General features: G+C 43.1%; 1 protein-coding gene across 1 annotated transcript in view; it reads right to left on the reverse strand.

Moving 5' to 3' along the window:
* Window positions 1–18,087, reverse strand: part of ZNF804B (zinc finger protein 804B) — a 384,452-nt gene that overhangs the window by 93,669 nt on the left and 272,696 nt on the right. The gene's annotated exons all lie outside the window — the stretch shown is intronic.

Below are 18,087 nucleotides of genomic sequence, written 5' to 3' on the forward strand. Positions count from 1 at the left end.
TGCAGTTACTCCAAGTTAGGGATTGCCGTCCAGTTGTCCCCTGTCATTAGGACTCGCGAGGCAAGTAGGCAGGGCCAGGGGTAAGGGTGGAGCGCAGTGGTCACTTCCCTCCCCCCTGTGTGTGTGTGTACGCGACCGTTACAGATTAACAGGCCCAATAACCACTGTATTATGAATCCTCTGGTGACCCTGACTGACTAGGTCTCTAATCTGACGCAGATGGTGCAGGAGTTAGGGGAAAAACTCAGCTCTTTTGAGTTAGGGCAAGGCTCTTCCACTCCTCAGGCCTCCAGTCCGCATTTTGAGCCCCAGATTAAGCTCCCAGAAACCTTTTCTGGAGACCGGAAGAAGTTTCTCTCTTTTGAGGAGAGTTGCAAACTTTACTTCCGTTTGCGCCCCGTGTCCTCTGGCCCCGAGAGTCAACGCGTGGGCATTATTATTTCCCGATTACAGGGTGATCCCCAGGACTGGGCGTTCTCTTTACCTGCTGGCGCCAGTTGTTTGTATTCTGTGGAGGGGTTCTTTCAGGCCCTAGGTACCCTCTATGATGAACCAGACAGGGCTCTAGTAGCCGAGACGGCTCTAAAGGCACTGGTTCAGGGCAATTTACCAGCGGAGGATTATTGCACCCAATTCAGAAGGTGGTGTGTCCCCTCAGGATGGAACGATCCAGCCCTGAAGAGTCAGTTCAGGTCAGGTCTGTCTGATAAATTAAAGGATCTTCTGGTCAGTTATCAACTTCCAGAGACCTTAGAGGAGATGATGACCCTTGTTGTCCGACTTGACCGACGGGTTAGAGAGAGACGACAGGAACAACAGTTCTCTTCCCAGATGGTGGTCCAGCCAGAGGCCTATCCCAGAGACAATGCTGAGGTCTCCACCGAGGAACCCATGCAGGTTGGCATGACCCGAGGGAATCTTCGCCGCAGACGTGGAGAATGCTTTTACTGTGGAGATTCTGACCATTGGATCAACCAGTGTCCTAAGAAGGTCCTCTCTGTCAAGTCTCCGAAGGCAAGGCAACCTAAAGACCAGGTACACCCTGAATTTTCTAAATGTAAGCTTTCGGTACCCATTACGATTTCTCTGGGAGTAGATAAATGGGCGGGTAAGGCCTTTATTGATTCTGGCTCAGCGGCTAGCTTTATTGACTCTGAGTATGCTGTTAGATTGGGTATTCCTATGTTTGCCTTACCAACTCCTATCCATGTCATGGCTATTGATGCTACTCCTCTTATTGGTGGTACGGTGAGCTTATGTACCTCGGAGATTTCTCTAACCGTGGTTGTGTGCCACTCAGAGAGATGTTCGCTTCTAGTCCTGGAGAACCTACCTGCTGAGGTGGTACTAGGGTTGCCTTGGCTCCGACTACATAACCCCACTATAGATTGGTCCAATGGGGAGTTGGTGAGATGGGGGCCTAAGTGTGACTCGTGCCTGTCCGTGGTACAGGCTGGGGTCTCAGTAAAGTCTGATACTTTACCCTCTGTTAGAGAATATTCTGATGTATTCTCATCACCAACCCCAGAGGTTCTACCCCCCCCATAGACCTTATGATTGTACCATAGAGCTAGTAGAGGGGGCCAAGTTTCCTAAAGGACAAATTTATAATCTTTCTATGCCCGAACGCAAGGCCATGGAAGATTATATTAAGGAGAGCCTTGGTAAAGGGCATATTAGACCTTCTGTCTCTCCTATGGGGGCGGGGTTTTTCTTCGTTAAGAAAAAAGATGGTGGTCTTAGGCCATGTATCGATTACCGGAGATTAAATAAAATCACTGTCCAGAATAGATACTCCCTCCCATTGATTCCGGATTTATTTAACCAGGTCCTGGGGGCAACCTGGTTTTCCAAAATTGACCTGAAAGGGGCATACAATCTAATCCGAATCAAGGAGGGAGACGAATGGAAGACGGCGCTCAATACTCCGGTAGGACACTTTGAATATCAGGTGATGCCTTTTGGACTCAGCAATGCCCCAGCTGTGTTCCAAAACTTCATGAATGACATTCTTAGGGAATTCTTAGGTAAATTTGTTATTGTCTATCTTGACGACATTTTGATATTCTCTCCTGACTTCGAATCCCATGTGTCTCATGTTAGACAAGTATTAGAGGTTTTGAGGGAGAATCAGCTATCCGCTAAACAAGAGAAATGTGTCTTTGGTGTGCAGGAGATTCTGTTTCTAGGGCATGTTCTGACTCCTCACGCCTTCAAGATGGATCCTGGTAAGGTACTAGCAATTAAGGAATGGGTAAGACCTTTATCCTTAAAGGCCTTACAACGGTTCTTAGGTTTCGCCAATTACTATCGTAAATTTATTATGAATTTTTCCGTAATTGCTAAACCGTTGACCGACCTTACTAAGAAAGGGGCGGATTTGGAGAATTGGTCTACTGAGGCCATTTCTTCATTTGAAAAATTAAAAAAGGCATTCAGTAGCGCTCCCATTCTGATCCAGCCTGATCAGGAGAAACCTTTTATTGTGGAGGTGGATGCGTCCGAGGACGGCGCAGGAGCAGTCCTTTCACAAGGTCCTGCCAGCCTCACTAATCTGAGACCATGTGCCTTCTTCTCCAGGAAATTCTCTCCCACGGAGAGAAACTACGACATAGGGAATAGGGAGCTGCTGGCCATTAAATGGGCATTTGAGGAGTGGAGGCATTTTCTGGAGGGGGCAAGGCATTGTGTAACTGTTGTCACTGACCATAAAAACCTTATGTTTCTCGAGTCTGCTAAGAGGTTGAATCCCCGTCAAGCCAGATGGGCTCTGTTTTTTACTCGTTTTGATTTTTCCATCACGTTCAGGCCGGAAAGTAAAAATGTGAAGGCGGACGCATTATCTCGGAGCTTCCAGGCTTTTCAACCTACTGAGGTACCACCTGAATCCATCCTACCAGCAAAAATCTTCTTAGCAGCTCTTACCCAGGATATCTCGGCTCGCATTAGGTCGGAACAACATCTGGCACCGGTATCCATCCCAACAGATAAGTTGTTTGTTCCCGTACAATTTCGTCTCCAGCTGTTGGGTGAGTGTCACGATTCTGCCTTTTGTGGACATCCGGGTGTTGAGGGCACTAAGGATCTGGTTTCTAGATCTTATTGGTGGCCCACTCTAACTAGGGATGTCAAGTCCTATGTGTCAGCCTGTGAGGTTTGTGCCAGGTCCAAGACACCTAGGACTCGCCCTGCTGGTAACCTACGACCCCTACCCATTCCCAGTAGACCCTGGTCCCATATCTCGATGGACTTTATAACTGACCTACCGCTGGCGGAGGGTAAGACTGTAGTGTGGGTAGTGGTGGATAGGTTTAGCAAGATGGTCCATTTCATTCCCCTGTCTAAACTCCCGAATGCCAAAACCCTGGCGTCTATTTTTGTGAAAGAAATTGTTCGATTGCATGGTATCCCGGAAAATATTGTTTCGGACAGGGGTGTGCAGTTTGTGTCCAAATTCTGGAGGGCCTTCTGTCAAAGATGTAAAATTTCGTTGTCTTTTTCTTCCGCCTACCATCCTGAGAGTAATGGGCAGACTGAACGCCTTAATCAGTCTGTGGAACAATTCCTGAGGTTGTATGTTGCTGGTGACCAGCAATTATGGGTCAAATTCCTTCCGTTGGCTGAATTTGCTCTGAATAACCGTGTCAATTCTTCTGCTGGGGTCTCCCCTTTCTTTTGTAACCATGGTTTTCATCCCCGTTTTCATTCTGGGTCGTCCGTCTCCTCCTCTAACCCTGAAGCTGATAAACTCTCCTCCGAACTGTGCACAGTTTGGGCCCGGGTTCAATCGAACCTAGAAAAGGCTCAATGTTCTCAAAAACTCAAGGCTGATAGGAGACGTTCAAGGGGGGTAAACTTTCAGGTTGGGGATAAAGTATGGTTGTCCTCCAAGAATCTATCTCTCAAGGTAACTTCTAAAAAATTTGCTCCTCGTTTTATTGGACCATATAAGATCACGGAAGTGATTAACCCGGTATCTTTTAGGTTGGAGCTGCCTGAGTCATTCCACATTCATAATGTGTTCCATAAATCTCTGCTTAAAAAATATTTTGAACCGGTAGTACCATCAAAAGCCTCGCCTCCGCCAGTTCTTGTTAATGATGCTGTCGAGTATGTGGTGTCTAAAATAGTGGATGTCAGGAAGGTGCGTAATTCCTTGCAGTACCTGATTCACTGGAAGGGGTATGGACCTGAAGAGAGATCTTGGGTACCTGCCAGGGAGGTTCATGCTCCTAGACTTGTTCGTAAATTTCATTTAGAACACCCTGAAAAGCCATCGCCTGAAGTCCTGGGTCCGGTGGCCCCTCGTAAAAGGGGGGGGTACTGTCACGGGGTTCCGAAGGTGCACTCGGTCCCCTATTGCCCGCAGAACTGTTGCTTAGCTTTTGGAATGAGGTTCTGTGTTTGACCTCATTCCCAGGGCGGCTTTACTAGCTGGGTGGCTCCTTGCTCCTAAGTCTGCCTTGAGCGCCGAGCTGATCACTCGGTGCTCGACTGGTTGGTCTGTTGGTCATGTGACGCTGGCCACGTCACATGACCCTCACTCCCCACTATAAATACAGGCAGCCTGCTGGCTACAGGTTGCCTGTTAATTTCTAGGTTCCTGGTATTTGTTGGACTGCTGAATACTTACCTGATCCTGTTCCTTGACCATCCTTTTGCCTGATCCTCCTGTACTGCGCATCCGTCCTGGTATTGTGACCTCGGCTCCCACCTGACTACTCTCTTAGGACTCCTCTTGTACTTCTCTGCTCTCCTGGTATTTATGACCCCGGATTCTCCTGACTATTCTCTGCTTGCTCCATTTGTACTTTGCAGCTTTCCTGGTATTGACTCGGTCCGTTCACGTCCTGTTGTTTGTCTGTCTGTCATCCCTGCACTTACTCCAAGTTAGGGATTGCCGTCCAGTTGTCCCCTGTCATTAGGACTCGCGAGGCAAGTAGGCAGGGCCAGGGGTAAGGGTGGAGCGCAGTGGTCACTTCCCTCCCCCCTGTGTGTGTGTGTACGCGACCGTTACAATACACCTTTTTGATCACTTGGTGTTGCACTTTATGTGATGTTAGGTGACAAAAATTTGCTTTTTTGCCACTGTTTTTTTTTTTTTTTTTTACGAGGTTCACCTGAGGGGTTAGGTCATGTGATCTTTTTATAGAGCTGGTTGTTACGGACGCGGCAATACCTAAAATGTATACTTTTTTTATTTATTTCACTTTAACACAATAATAGCATTTTAGAAACAAAAAAATGATGTTTTAATGTGTCCATGTTCTGAGAGCTATATATATATTTTTTTTTTTTTTAACGATTTTCTTATGTAGGGGCTAATTTTTTGCAGGATGAGGTGACAGTTTTATTGGTACCCGTCCGGTCCTCCCAGCACTGACAGGTCGCATAGCATTATATTGATTTATGATGCTGTCTAACCCTTAGAGGTCTGGAATGTATTGGATAACACTGACATAATGCTGTCAGTTATCCAATACATTCCAGAACTGTAAGGGTTATATAGCTTCATAAATGAATATAATGCTATGCGACCCTGTCAGTGCTGGGAGGTCGGGATGGAAGCTGCTGCAGTCTAATGTGTGGAACTTGCTTGTCTAAAAGGGGCCTAACTGTTTCAGTTTATTTGTAACATATTGTAGGGACAGGGATGTTAAACATTTTTGCAATATACTTTATTAGCGTTTCTTTGCACTAGAAAACAGGGTGTAAAGAGCTTTCTTAGCAAATCTTTAGAGTCTGTCTTCAGTCAACTGAGAGTGGTGGGGAGCAGGGAAGTATGCTTCCTTCCACAGGTATGACAGAGTGGGGATAGGGGATGGCCAAAATAATTATTTTTAATATAGTGTAAGGACAGGGATATGAAATATTTTTGCAATATACTATATTAGTTCTAAAAAACAGGGTGTAAAGAGTCTTCAAGAGTCTTCATAGTAAAGCTCTAACTGAATGTTGCTAATGAATATGTCGTTCTACTGAGCGCTGAAGACGCCTGTGTGTAACAAACAGAGGCTTCCAGCCTGATTCTTGTCACTACCCCAGTCCTTCACTATGTACTTGTGCCCCATCACTGCCCATCAGTCTGCCTATCTGACTTGTTACACACAGGCGTCTTCAGCGCTCAGTAGAACGACTGAAGACATATTCATTAGCAACATTCAGTTAGAGCTTTACTATGAAGACTCTTTACACCCTGTTTCCTAGAACCAAGAAACATGTTTCACTAATAATGTATATTGCAGAAATATTTCACATCCTTGTCCTTACACTAACATAGTAACATAGTTACATAGTTTATAAGGCCGAAAAAAGACATTTGTCCATCCAGTTCGGCCTGTCATCCTGCAAGTTGATCCAGAGGAAGGCAAAAATACTATATTAAAAATAATTATTTTGGCCGACCCCCATCCCTACTCTGTCAGACCTGTGGAAGGAAAGCATACTTCCCTGCTCCCCACCACTCGTTTCTGGCTCTTTCAGTTTACAGTACCTCTTTGTTCATTTTTTTTGGTCCCCACCTGTGCACTGCCAAATGGACAGGGTCACATTTGCTACTGAAGCCAATGACTGGCCACAAAAGTGACATCTCCCTCAAGCGGCATGTCACTGAACCCTGTCCACTCTGGAAGTTGAGATGTAGGTGGCTGAGCTTGGTGGGGATCAAGTAAGTGTACTTCCCTCCATATGTCCAGTGGGGTTGGGAGGCGTGGTGACAAAAAATTGTTAAATGCTGGACATACGCTTTAAGAGGGTTTTGGATAATACTATTAAATTCTTAATATTTGTTTTGTGAATGTCCAACTCTCAGCAACCCGCGATCATCTGACTAAAGGCACTGCGACGCTCAAAGCAGCTTAGTTACGTTAACGTGAAAAGGAATAGCCACAATAGCACTATTCCTGGCAAACATAGTGTAATCACAGTAGCCAGAACAGTAAGCCCTAACTGGAACCCAACCCTCTTTCCCTGCCTACTTGCAGTGCAAGCCCCAGGCAGCAAGTCCGCAACTGGTTGACATTCTCTACTCTGCTAACGTGCAAGACAACACATACACACACAGACAGAACGACACAGAGACGGAATTGTACGGAAATGGGTTGGAACCGAGCGGACAATGCAGTACCAAGACAGGGGGTATACAAATAGCCAAGCCAAAGTAAGAGCCAGAAGAGAAACACAGTACCAAAACACGAGACAGAGAGGGGTCAGAGGCACACAGAACCAGGAGAACTGGGGAGTCATAGACTATCACTGGCACAAGACCAAGAAGGGGTTTGAATAAAGCCCGAGTCCCAGAATCAGAACCTGATAGGTCCATGACTCAGTGCTCCATTAGTCAGAATACAGCACACAGGAATAGAGCAGCTGTGCAATCAGCCCACTGCTAGTCTCCTCCAGCATACGCTCGCTGTGAGGAGAAAGAGCATTGCGTCCTGGTGCTACTGACGCTGTAGCATCACAAGGGAGCGTGGCTTAGCAGCACGTCTCTCCCTACGCATTCGCACCAAAGCTGGAGATGTTGCCGCTGGAGCCCGGACAGGTAGGTTTGTGACCAATAGCCTATCTACCTGTCAGCTCCACTTGTCTTTTAGTATTCCCCAAAACATAACAATTCTGGGGCATCTTTTTTTAAGGCCTAGTTCACACTTAAACATAGAAACATAGAATGTGTCGGCAGATAAGAACCATTTGCCCCATCTAGTCTGCCCAATACACTAAATACTATGGATAGCCCCTGGCCCTATCTTATTTGAAGGATGACCTTATGCCTATCCCATGCATACTTAAACTCCTTCACTGTATTTGCAGCTACCACTTCTGCAGGAAGGCTATTCCATGCATCCACTACTCTCTCAGTAAAGTAATACTTCCTGATATTACTTTTAAACCTTTGCCCCTCTAATTTAAAACTATGTCCTCTTGTAGCAATTTTTCTTCTTTTAAATATTCTCTCCTCTTTTACCTTGTTGATTCCCTTTATGTATTTAAAAGTTTCTATCATATCCCCTCTGTCTCGTCTTTCTTCCAAGCTATACATGTTAAGGTCCTTTAATATTTCCTGGTAAGTTTTATCCTGCAATCCATGTACCAGTTTAGTAGCTCTTCTCTGAACTCTCTCCAAAGTATCAATATCCTTCTGGAGATATGGTCTCCAGTACTGCGCACAATACTCCAAATGAGGTCTCACTAGTGCTCTGTAGAGCGGCATGAGCACCTCCCTCTTTCTACTGGTAATGCCTCTCCCTATACACCCAAGCATTCTGCTAGCATTTCCTGATGTTCTATGACATTGTCTGCCTACCTTTAAGTCTTCTGAAATAATGATCCCTAAATCCCTTTCCTGAGATACTGAGGTTAGGACTGTATCACTGATTTTATATTCTGCTCTTGGGTTTTTACGCCCCAGGTGCATTATCTTGCACTTATCAACATTAAATTCTAGTTGGCAGATTTTTGACCATTCCTCTAGTTTTCCTAAATCCTTTTCCATTTGGTGTATCCTTCCAGGAACATCAACCCTGTTACAAATCTTTGTGTCATCAGCAAAAAGACACACCTTACCATCGAGGCCTTCTGCAATTTCGCTGATAAAGATATTAAACATTATGGGTCTTAGAACAGATCCCTGAGGTACCCCACTGGTAACAAGACCATGGTCTGAATATACTCCATTGACTACAACCCTCTGTTGTCTGTCCCTCAGCCACTGCCTAATCCATTTAACAATATGGGAGTCCACGCACAAAGACTGCAATTTATTGATAAGTCTTATATGTGGGACAGTATCAAAAGCCTTACTAAAGTCTAGATAAGCGATATCTACTGCACCTCCGCCATCTATTATTTTAGTCACCCAATCAAAAAAATCTATAAGATTAGTTTGACATGATCTCTCTGAAGTAAACCCATGCTGTTTTTATCTTTCAATCCATGGGATTTTAGATGCTCCATAATCCTCTCCTTAATTATGGTTTCCATTAATTTCCCCACTATTGATGTCAGGCTTACTGGCCTATAGTTGCCCGATTCCTCCCTACTACCTTTCTTGTGAATAGGCACAACATTTGCAAATTTCCAATCTTCTGGGACGACTCCTGTTGCCAGTGATTGGTTAAATAAATCTGTTAATGGTTTTGCTAGTTCACCGCTGAGCTCTTTTAATAGCTTTGGGTGTATCCCATCAGGCCCCTGTGACTTATTTGTATTAATTTTAGACAGCTGACTTAGAACCTCTTCCTCTGTAAAGACACAAGCAGCAAAATATTCCTTAGTCTTCTTTCCTAACTGAGGTCCTTTTCCTTCATTTTCCTTTGTAAAAACTGAACAGAAGTATTCATTGAGGCAGTCAGCTAGTTCTTTATCTTCTTCCATATACCTTCCTTCTTTTGTTTTTAATTTGGTAATTCCTTGTTTTAGTTTCCTTTTTTCATTTATGTATCTGAAGAATGTCTTATCGCATTTTTTCACTGACTGAGCTAATTTCTCTTCTGCCTGTGCTTTAGAAGCTCTTATAACTTGTTTGGCCTCTCTCTGCCTAATCTTATAAATTTGCCTGTCATCCTCGTTTTTTTTTTGTTATAATTACTAAATGCTATCTTTTTGTTTTTAATGATTTTGGCCACTTCTGCTGAGTATCACAGTGGTCTCTTCCTTATTTTGCTTTTACTGACAAGCCTAATGCAATTTTCTGTTGCCTTCAATAGTGCCACTTTTAAGTAGTCCCATTTCTCCTGGACTCCATTGAAACTGTTCTAATATGATAGGGACTTGTATACCAATAATCTAATTTTAGAAAAGTCAATTTTTCTAAAATCTAAAACTTTAGTTTTTGTGTGGTGTGACTCAGTCACTGTACTTATAGTAAACCACACTGACTGGTGATCACTAGATCCCAAGCTTTCCCCTACAGTAATATCAGATACCAAATTCCCATTTGTAAATACTAAATCTAAAATGGCCTCCTTCTGGGTTGGCTCCTCAACTACTTGCTGTAGAGATAATCTCAGTGGGGAATTTAGAATATCTGAACTCCTGGCAGAACTAGCTATTTTGGTTTTCCAGTTTACATCAGGAAGATTGAAATCTCCCATAATGATAACTTCCCCCTTCAATGTCATTTTAGCTATTTCCTCAACTAGTAGATCATCTAATTCATTGACTTGGCTAGGTGGTCTATATATCACACCTACACGAGTTACCTTATGATTATGAAGCTGTAAGGTAACCCAAACTGACTCTAAATTGTTCTCGCTAACTTGTATCAAATTTGATTTTATGCTATCTTTCACATACAGGGCCACCCCTCCCCCCTTCTTGCCTTCTCTGTCTTTCCTGTATAGAGAGAACCCTGGTATTGTTATATCCCAGTCATTACTCCCATTGAACCACGTCTCAGTAACAGCCACTAAATCTATATTCTCAGATGCCATTATAGCCTCAAATTCATTGATCTTATTCCCTAAACTGCGAGCATTTGTAGACAAGAATCTGAGCTTGTCATTTCTTAACCTTTGTGCTACTGGCATCTTCTGCCATTGTTCCGGGGGGCAGTTGGACTGCTGGATTATCACTCTTTTGCCCCCCTTTCCTAATTGAAATGCTCCTTAGCAAATACTTGGAACTGTTTACTGAGGACATTCGTTCCCTTGAAAGAAAGATGCAAACCATCTTTCTTGTACAGTTCTTTTCCATTCCAACGAGAGCTAACATAACACTTCAGTGATTTGGTCAATGATTTCCATCAGCAAATGTGACCCAAAACCAGGAGTGGAGGGTACACAGAGATGAGGCATAATGGAAAGATTTCTACCTCTTCTGTGTTTTTGACCCACCTGATTACGGCTTACAATCACTGATGGAAAATCGCTGACAAAACACTGACTGTGTGAACTTGGCTTAACCAGAAAGTGTCTTTAGAAAGTGACCTATTGTTTACATGTTTTTATGTAAAACACATTTTGAAGAATTTTTGGTGATGATACTTTTACTTTTCCATGTCAATATCTATAAAAAAAAAAACATTCTGCAATTTTTGCACTGGCCACTAAGCCTAATAATCGGCGTCACTTCTTGTTCTGTACAGATCACTTTACTGCAGTCATCTACTTATAATTACAAGTAGCATTACAATGACAGATAACCCCTTTATATACATTGTAGATAACACAGGATCCACTATTCACAATAGGCGATATCACACCTTATCTGCTCCCTCCTGACCTCTGCACAGGGCACAGAGCAGACCTAGAAAACTCTCCCATCGAAGTCAATGAGGTCCCCTCCTGTCCATTGTGTCTATGGACCATGGTGGCTGCCGTAAAGCATATTTCTAAATGTTGGTAAGAACAGCAAGATGGCTGTCCCCAATATCATATTCAGGAAATAGAATTTAAAAAAGAATCTGCAATCAGAAAATAAAAACTAATAAAAAATAAAGGATTTTTAACTGGCAAAAGAAAACTGTGACAATCTGTGCTTTTCCCCTGTTATTCCTCCAAGAAAGGCATAACTAATAAAACTGGGTGTTACCAGATGGGATTGTGTCCATTGTGGGGATTCACTCTTATAAACAGGATAAGCGGACGCAGTATTGAGGCACCAACCAGTTTGTAAACCAAAAGTTCAGTGTTTATTCACACATTAGAAAGTTCACAGAACAAATAAAAACACTTTCAAGCAAAAAACGTCACCTTGCAGTATTGGTGTCAGTTCACACCATGCGGCTTGTTCTGCCAAGAGTCCATCAGCAGGCTTAAGTCTGCCTGTTTCCCTTCACCTAGGTCTCAGCCCTCTACCCCTGCACAAGCTTCAGATCCCAATACAGAGATCCCCTCTGCAGGAACCCAGCTGCCTTTTAAAGGCAGATAGGTGTTAACAAAAACCCGGATCGGCACCTGCGATCCAGTCCGGTGTTTGACCTTACCTGACTGCTAATTAGTCCAGCAGCACACACTGGGAGGAAAATACCACACCATACACAAACTGACAGTGTCCGATCAGTGTTGACATCTCCAGACTGTGTAGGGACACATCACATGCCAATAGTGATGAGCGGCATAGGCAAAATTCGAATTCGCGATATTTAGCAATTTTTTTTTTGCCCGAGTATTCGCCATAAATTAGCAAATTCGAGAATTCGAGAAGTCATTGTTTACTTAATTTGCGAAAATCGGCAATGTAATATATTTGCGATAAATTCGCGATTAGAATATTCAACACTATTCGCGAATACGAATATATAGCACTATATTCTAAATATTCACAAATTCTCGAAGTAGCGATATTCGCAAATAAAATTCGCGATTCGAATATTCGCGCTTAACACTACTTGCCAAGAGGCATGGCATTGACAGTTTAATTATACATTCCCAAGAAAAATTACAGAGGAATAATAATAATAATATTTATTTATATGGCGCCACCATATTCCGCAGCGCTTTACAATTTCATAGGGTTCAAATCATGTACAAAACAAAAGTAACTGGCTAATATGCAACTGAAACAATCGGAGTCAGGGCCAATACAAGAACAATACAATTCAGAGTTCCATAAAAACATCATCCAGACACTATATTATGGGGAATAAAAGCATTTACTAGAACACTCGTCAAGGGTGGTGACGTTTTTTTTTTTATGGCTAGACCTTCCTAAATTCTGTACCTATTTGAATCCATTGCATAGATAAAAGGTTTTAATTTCTAGTATTTTTTAAATGATTCACACAAAATAGATTTTTACATGCATAACTTTATCGTATAGGTCACTACAAATAGGGAGAAGGAGCTCTGACGTGTATTGGCTGTTTATTGTCCTTTATTTAAAAAATAATAATTTTTAGTCTCCTTAGAAAACTTTTACAATTTTGATATTTTTTTAACAATAATGAAATATCATACAACATCATTTCTATGGGGAATACAATACTTGAGCCCATAATACTGACCCGTAGTTGCTTTTTTCAGAAAACCCATATTCATATACCCTATGAAACAATTCTTAGTTAATGAGGGAAGGGGGTGCCCTGGGTTTAGGATCCTCTTCTCTCTGGTACAGTGGAGAGTGGCTGCAAAGAGCGTCTCTTGCTCTGGAGGACCTCTCTTACCTGGATTACACAGATGACCCATTGATTTGAATTTGAATGGACAAGTAGGGATTGAAGGAACCCTTCATGGTTCAAAAAGTATTTTATTTACTTGCTGGACGTTTCTTCTGTTTCAAGTATTTTATTTAGTGTCTAGAGGTCAAACACAAGGCACATACCAGTTCTGTGAAGGATCCCTTAAAATACCATTATGAGAATATAGTTTTATGTAAGAATGTACTTTAGAAAGAGGATTTTTGGAAAAGATAATGGAAGTAGGTAGACCTCTTGGTTAGAGGGTTCCTGATTAAAGGGATTTTACTATGCCTTGTATAAGTAAATCTAGAACAAGTGCGGTCAGAAGTACATTATGCAGAATTATGCCACTGCAATATTCAGAAATGTCTTCCGTTTTTATCTCAGTGCTGCAGTAACTAGTAAAAATTTGCATTTCTGTTCCTGGGTTTGAATAGATTCTTACAATATTTTATTCCTTCCTGCCCTTTTTCAGTCACTCAAATTGAAATTGAACACAATGTAACTTTATATTTTATACTTTCACGTTTTATCTGTTTCCATGAAGGTGCTTTATATTACAATATTGGACAAAGGTTTTCATATAAAAATCATCAATAGAAGTTATGGCGCCTTTTAAAGTGATGAGAAATAAAGAAATTTCAGCATATAAAAAATAAAAGATAAAAATGGAATTTATGAGTTGAGGATTGGTTTAAAGCAAAACTTTTTTCCGAACTAAAATGCCTTCAATATGGTTTAATTATATACGGTCTATCTATCTATCTATCTATCTATCTATCTATCTATCTATCTATCTATCTATCTATCTATCAAATCAGCTTTATTGGCAGGACTAAATACATTTTAGCATTGCCAAAGCAAGTGGGAAATAACTGTGTAGGGTTGGGGGCTGGGGACACATCCAGGGTGGAGGTATAGAAGTCCATGGTTTATCAGGCTCTTCTCAGTCTATGGCAGGCATTAATATATTGTGCTGCTATGGCCGCTGTGTTCTCCTCTTCCCCCAGCAGTATGGAGAGTCTCTCTTCCTCCTCCATGCAGGTGAAGTCTTGGCAGAGATCAGACAGTCTCCTGAAGTAAGTCTCCCTCACTGCTGAGTATTTGGGGCACCGCAGCAGGAAATGAGCCTCATCCTCCATGGCCTCCTGGTCGCACTGCTGGCACAGTCTGCTCTCCCTGGGCTTGTATCTCTGTCGGTGACGCCCGAATTTAATGAGCAGGCTGTGGGCGCTCAGTCTGTACTGGCTCAGGATCTGTCAGTCTCTTGGATTGGGGATTTTTTTCAGATATGGGGCCAGTTTGTACTCCCTCTGCAAGCTCTGGTATACTGTCAGCTTCTGTGATGTTTATATGTCGTTCCTCCAGACGCTAATATACTCCTCTTTACCCTTGTGTATCGTCCTCTGGATTTCCCCCTTTGCCAGGCTGTATTGGTTGGTGGCTTGGGCAGGCTGGGTTTGGGTGACTTATTGCAGGGTGCTTTGTTTTTCTGGGGCGTCTTGGTGTAACAAGGCTTTGTGATGGTAGGAGCTGGGACTGCTGCTATGCAGATGGGCTCTGAATGATAGCGCCCTCTTCTGGACAGCAAAGTAGAGTGGGAATCTGCCCAGTTCAGGCGCAGTTTGAGGGGCTCCAGTGGACCTGGAGAAAGTGTTTGCAGAGTTCTAGGCAGAATAGTTCTGTTGGCCCAGACCAGAGTCCCACTTTGGCCCGTCTGGGTATATGTCTGGGCTCCAGACTTCGCTGCCATACAGGAGGATTGGGGCGAGGATGGTGTCAAGCCTTTTAAGCCAGACGGTCACTGGTGTCTTAAGGTGATACAGACACCTTCTGCTATGCATAGAAGGTTTTGCTTACCTTGTCTTTCAGTGTTTCCATGGCTTTCTTAAAACTCTCTGATTGGCTGATTTCTAGGCCCAGGTAGGTGTAGCTGTGAGTTTCTTAAAGTGGACAGTTGTTTAGCAGGAAGGGAGGATGCCCGGCTGCTTTCCGGTTTCTTTTCTGCAACACCATGGTGTTGGTTTTCTTTGGATCGATGGGCAGTGCCCACGTGTCACTGAACTTCTCCAGGATTTTCAGGGTATCTTGGAGACCTTTCTCAGTTGGCGATAGTAGCAGAAGATCATCTGCATAAAGGAGAAATTTCACCTCGTTGTCATGGAGGGTGAGACCAGGTGCTGAGGAGGACTCCAGAGCCGCCAGCTCATTGATATAGATGTTAAACAGGGTTGGACTGAGGCTGTAGCCCTGTCTGACTCCTCGGCTCTGCCGGAAATAAGCCGTTCTCCTCCCATTTACCTTCACGCTGCATCTCTTCTCAGTGTAGGAACTTCTGATGACATCAAATGTTTTTCCTCCTATTCCGCTTTCAAGAAGTTTCAGGAATAGGCCCGGGTGCCACACTGAGTCAAATGCCTTCTTAAAGTCCACAAAGCACGCATAGATCTTTCCATGCTTTTTATTGTGGACATGGTTCTTGATGAGGCTCTGCAGGGTGTAGATGGGGTCCGTGGTGCGGTGGTTTGGCATGAAGCCTGCTTGACTTCTGCTTAGGATGCTGTGCTGGGTGAGGAAGCTGAGGATTCTCTTATTCAGGATACTGCTGAGGAGTTTCCCCAAGTTGATGCTGATGCATATCCCTCTATAGTTGGCTGGGTCGTACCTTTTTCCACCTTTGTGTATGGGGGTGATGATGCCCTGGTTCTAGGTCTGGAGGAAGTAGCCAGAACTCAGCACAACATTGTAGAGTTTTAATAATGTGGCCTGGATACCTGGTGGGCTGTACTTGATCATTTCTGGAAGGATACCATCTGGGTAACTGGCTTTTTTTACTTTTTATCACTGAGATCCTCTCTGTTATCTCCTGCGGTGTGATCAGTGTGTCTTGAGGGTTTTGGAATCTATCAATCTATCAATCTATCAATCTATCTATCTCCTATCCATCTATCTATCTCCTATCTATCTATGTCATATCCAGGGGTGCACCCTTAATGAGGCGAGATGAGGCGATTGCCTCAGGCAGCACCGGGTAGGGGCACGATGGGGGCAGCAGAAGGGCCATAGGCAATAAGCACTTCCATTGCGGAAACCTTTGTCTCTACATATTCAACTACATCTCTGTACTAAGGACGAAAATACAATTGAATGCTCCAACGGAGCACGGGAGTGATGTCTCCCTGGCCCACTGTTTCCTCTAATAGGCCTTGTTTTCAACCAGCTGATTAGTGGGGGTGCCAGGTGTCAGACCCCCACCAATCTGATATTTATGACCTATCCTGAGGATAGATCATCAGTAAGAATAACTTGGACAACCCCTTTAAAGGGTCACAGTACTTTCACACAATTTCATTTTATTTAATAGAGAATGGTGTAAATAACACATTTCTAAATCACCTCATTTAAAAAAAAACTGCCTGTATCCACCTGAAAAAAGCTTTAAAGTCATGGAAACTAGAGGTCTCACTTTCACCTAACTTGCAGTCCACTTCCTGTTGTCAGTCCCTGGTAACAGAGACTCAGAAGATGGTTGAAAGGAATTGGGGGGAATGCCAGAACTTGCTGGCTGAGATCCTGATCCTGATAAAACAACAGCTTCTAAACATTAAAGAAACCTCTTGCTTTTCTGTAAGTGAGATTTATCCCTCCTTATCAGCCTTCTGAGCTCCCTCGAAGAAAACAAACATGGTGGGAAGTAAGGGAAATGAGAACACTGCATACAGTACTGGGAGAAGGGTGACAACCCCTGCTTATGAGAGAAATGCATCTAGCCGTGCAGCTGAAACAGGGTATAATATGGCTTAAAGAGACTTTAGGGAAGCCCAAATATAACTGTTCCTTCACAGTTATGATTGTACAAAGAAGCACAGCCATTATTCAATTTGCTTTTAAGATATAATGGCAATGTATGACTATAAGATCCGACCACACGGGATCTGCTTGTAATCTATAACCATGGTGACACATAATTCTGCACAAAGGCTGCATACACAAATTCATTATTATACAAATCCATTAATGATACAAATCCAAGACAATTTGCAAAAATGTGCTTCTTTTGGATGCATTGGAGCAGCAATGTGGACATATCCTGCCTATATTGACACTATATATCTAAAATATCAACTGGTAAGCGATATATATGTGGGACTGCTGCAATTTTCTACATCATCACCTTTGCAAATTGCTCCTCAAAACCTACACCTCATCAGTGTCATCAGGCAGTCTCTCGGTAACAAGTTGTGTGAAATGGTTTGTGAGTGTGCAATTAAAGAGGGTTGTCCAAGATTAGACTGTTTTACCCTAATAACAGCGCCACCACCTGTCCACAGGTTGTGTCTGGTATTGCAGCTCAGTTCCATTGAAGTGAATGAGGCTGAGCTGTAATACCACACACAACCTTACAGAAGGTAGTGGTGCTTTTTTGGAAGTAAGTAGTCATTTTTTTCTAGTCCTGAAGAACCCCTTTAAACATTTCTGCTGCTTTTATGGTGAGGATCTAATTATCCTTAAAGGAGCTTTAGGCTAGGGCTACACGACGACATATGTTGCACGACTCTCGCACCAATGTCGCGTAACAATTTTTATAATGATAGTTTCTGGTGTTGCACTACGACATGCTGCGACTGCAACACGACAGTAGCAAAAAATCCATTCTAGATGGATTTTTCTGCGACTGTCGCAGTCGCAGCATGTCGCATGTCGCAGTGCTACACTATAGGCTATCATTATAAAAATTGTTGCGCGACATATGTCCTCGTGTAGCCCTAGTCTTAATACCAGGTGAGAATGGGAGCAATAACCATGATCCCATCATTTTCTTCATTTCGCCCCAAGAGAATTCATTCTTTCATATAAATGAGCTGGCGGAGAAGCTGAGCTGCAGACTGCCATTAGAAATCAATATTCTGCTTATAGTATCGGCAGCCGTTTCATTCCTTCACCCTTTAAGTCTCGATCATTTGGAT

Source organism: Bufo bufo, chromosome 5 (genome assembly GCF_905171765.1).
Source record: "Bufo bufo chromosome 5, aBufBuf1.1, whole genome shotgun sequence".
NCBI classification, from domain to species: domain Eukaryota; kingdom Metazoa; phylum Chordata; class Amphibia; order Anura; family Bufonidae; genus Bufo; species Bufo bufo.